A 3647-nucleotide genomic window follows, 5' to 3' on the forward strand; every position below is an offset into this window, starting at 1 on the left:
AAAAAAAAAAAAAAAAAAAAAAAAAAAAAAAATTGTAAACTGTTTATGGCAATCGTCTGATTGGCAGTGTTGGAATTGTTACTATTATTATTTTTCACTCTTGTCACCCAGGCTGTAGTGTAGAGGCACGATCTCGGCTCACTGCAACCTCCACCTCCCGGGTTCCAGGGATTCTCCTGCCTCAGCCTCCCGAGTAGCTGGGATTACAGGCTCGCACTACCACGCTAATTTTATATTTTTAGTAGAGACGGGGTTTCACCACTTGGCGAAACTGGTCTTGAACTCTTGACCTCAGGTGATCCTCCTGCCTTGGCCTCCCAAAGTGCTGGGATCACAGGTGTGAGCCACTGCACCCAGCTAATTTTACTTTTAAATAGCACAACTAACAAAATTAATAATAATTTGAGAAGGGATTTCTTTTTATTTTTTTGAGACAGAGTTTTGCTTTTGTTGCTCAGGCTGGAGTGCAGTGGTGAGACCCTGGCTCACTACAATGAACTCCACCTCCTGGGTTGAAGCAATTCTCCTACCTCAGCCTCCCAGATAGCTGGGACTACAGGCATGAGCCACCAGGCTCATTTTATATTTTTAGTAGAGACGGGGTTTCACTGTGTTGGTCAGGCTGGTCTTGAACTCCTGACCTCAGGTGAGCCACCTACCTTGGTCTCCCGCAGTGCTGGGATTACAGGCGTGAGCCACTTCCCTGGGCTTCTTTTTGTTTTCTTTTCTTTTTTTTTTTTGAGACAGGATCCCACTCTGTCATGCAGGCTGGAGTTCAGTGGCACTATCATGGCTCACTGCAGCCTGGACCTCCTGGGCGCAAGTGATCCTCCTGCCTCAGCCTCCCAAGTAAGTGGGACCGCAGACATGCTCCACCATGCCCAACTAGTTTCTTTTAATTTTAAATTTTGTACAGGCAGGGTCTTACCATGTTTCCTAGGCTGGTCTCCAACTTGGCTCAAGCAGTTTTCCCACCTCAGTTCCCCAAAGTGCTGAGATTACAGGCATGAGCCACCACGCCCAGCTGGATTTCCTAAGATATAAAAAACACAATCTCAAAGAAAAGCTTATATATTTGTTAACATTCAAGATTTTTAAAATTTTGTTTAACAAAGTTCATGAGAAATAAAGAAAAGCAGATGGAAAAAATATAAATGCATATAACAAAGATTGAAGAGTCACAACAAATCAATAAGAAAAAGACAATCTAATATGAAAATAGTCAAGGAATGACAGAAAACTTACAGATGAGGAAATCTAAAGCGGCAACAAATACATGAAATATGCTCAACCTTCTTATAATTAGGAAGAGGCAAATTAAAAACCACAGTGAGTTACCATTTTATACCTTTTTTTTTTTTTTTTTGAGGCCTTCACACTATCACTCAGGCTGGAATGCAGTGGCACAATCATGGCACACTACAACCTCAACCTCCCAGCCTCAAACAATCCTCCCACCTCAGCCTCCCGAGTAGCTGGGACTACAGGCGTGTGCCACCATGCCTGGCTCATTTTTTGTAACTTTTGTAGAGACAGAGTCTCGCCATGTTGACCAGGCTGGTCTCGAACTCCCGGACTCAAGCGATCTGCCCACCTCGGCCTTCCAAAGTGCTGGGATTACAGGTGTAAGCCACCACACCCGGCCTACACCTTTAATGTAGGTAAAATGTAATAAAACCACATGTTGACAAAATGTGGGCAAATGAGAATTCTCAGGTCCTACTAGTATGTGTGTCAATTGGACAATTGAACAGAAATTTAGAACTATCTATCAAATTTGAAAAACTATACCATATCACCCAGCATTTCCCCTCTGAGGTGAAGAGCCCATAAAAACCTTGCTTATTTGCATAAGGAAACAAGTACAAGAAAGTCATTGTAACATTGTTTACAAAAGAAGAAAATGGAACAACCTAAATATCAAGCAATAGAATAGATAAATAAATCATGCTTTATTCATATAATGGAATACTCAATAGAAGTTAAAATATGTATCAGCCTCAAAAAACATGTTCAGGGCCAGACGCAGTGGTTCATGCCTGTAATCCCAGCACTTTGGGAGCCGAGATGGGCGGATCATCTGAGGTCAGGAGTTAAGAGACCAGCCTGGCCAACATGGTGAAACCCTGTCTCTACTAAAAATAAAAAAAAAGAAGAAGAAGAAAAAAGTTACCCGGGAGTGGTGGCAGATGCCTGTAATCCCAGCTACCTGGAGGCTGAGGCAGGGGAATTGCTTGAACCTAGTACGCAAAGGTTTCAGGGAGCTGACATTGCACCACTGCACTCCAGCCTGGGTGACAGAGCAAGACTCTGTCTCAAAATAAAAATAGGCTGGATGTGGTGGCTTACACCTGTAATCCCAGCACTTTGGGAGGCCGAGGTGGGTGGGGTGGATCACGAGGTCAGGAGTTCAAGACCAGCCTGACCAATATGGTGAAACACTGTCTCTACTAAAAATACAAAAATTAGCCGGGTGTGGTGGTGCACACTTATAATCCCAGCTACTCGGGAGGCTGTGGCAGAAGAATTGCTTGAACCCAGGAGGAAGAGGCTGCAGTGAGCCGAGATTGCACCACTGACTCCAGCCTGGGTGACAGAGCACGACTCCATCTCAAATAAATAAATAAATAAATAAATAAATAAATAAATAAATAAATATATAAATAAACAAAAGACCTAAGATTAAGATCTAAAAAAGATCTAAAAGATTAACAGCTAATTGGGGCATGGATGTTCATATATTTTTCGCTATACCTTCCTATATGCTTGAAATATGGCTAAAAAAGAAAAAAAAAAAAAAACCCAGAGGTGAGGAAGTGGGAAAAGCAAGGATCTTGGCTCTGAAGTCTAAGACAGAGGGTAGGAGCTAGAAAAGGAAGAAGGGCCAAGACTGCTAAATGGAGCCACAAGTTTTGAAATGCTGACAAGTCAGAGGCCAGACCTTGCCTTTTCATTTTTTATTATCCCCTTCCAGTTTGACAAATAATACTTGGCAATTAAGTAAGCACTCTATGACTTTTGTTGAATGGATGAATGGAGTTAATAGAAACAGTTGGCATCAATAGGACATATAGTTGAACATTCCTTTTTCACAAGGTCGCTCAGACTTTCCTGAATAGATTCTTCTGGGAACAATTGCTTCCCTTTGAAAAAAAAAAAAGCCATCTCTTCTGACTAAATGGAGATTTCTGCCAGCTTCCTAGCACTGATTACAATTTAACATCCTTTCTTGATTAAAACCCTAACATAATTAGGTATCTATTTAAAAAAAAACAGCTTTATTGAGGTATAATTTACACATTCAGCCATTGTAAGTGTATAATTCAATGACTGATAAGAAATGTGTGACTGGCCGGGCGCGGTGGCTCAAGCCTGTAATCCCAGCACTTTGGGAGGCTGAGACGGGCGGATCACGAGGTCAGGAGATCGAGACCATCCTGGCTAACACAGTGAAACCCCGTCTCTACTAAAAAAATACAAAACACTAGCCGGGCGAGGTGGCAGGCGCCTGTAGTCCCAGTTACTCGGGAGGCTGAGGCAGGACAATGGCGTAAATCCGGGAGGCGGAGCTTGCAGTGAGCTGAGATCCGGCCACTGCACTCCAGCCTGGGCGACAGAGTGAGACTCCGTCTCAAAAAAAAAAAAAA

The sequence above is a fragment of the Rhinopithecus bieti genome, unplaced genomic scaffold (genome assembly GCF_001698545.2).
Source record: "Rhinopithecus bieti isolate Rb0 unplaced genomic scaffold, ASM169854v2 scaffold_2432, whole genome shotgun sequence".
Taxonomy (NCBI): Eukaryota; Metazoa; Chordata; class Mammalia; order Primates; family Cercopithecidae; genus Rhinopithecus; species Rhinopithecus bieti.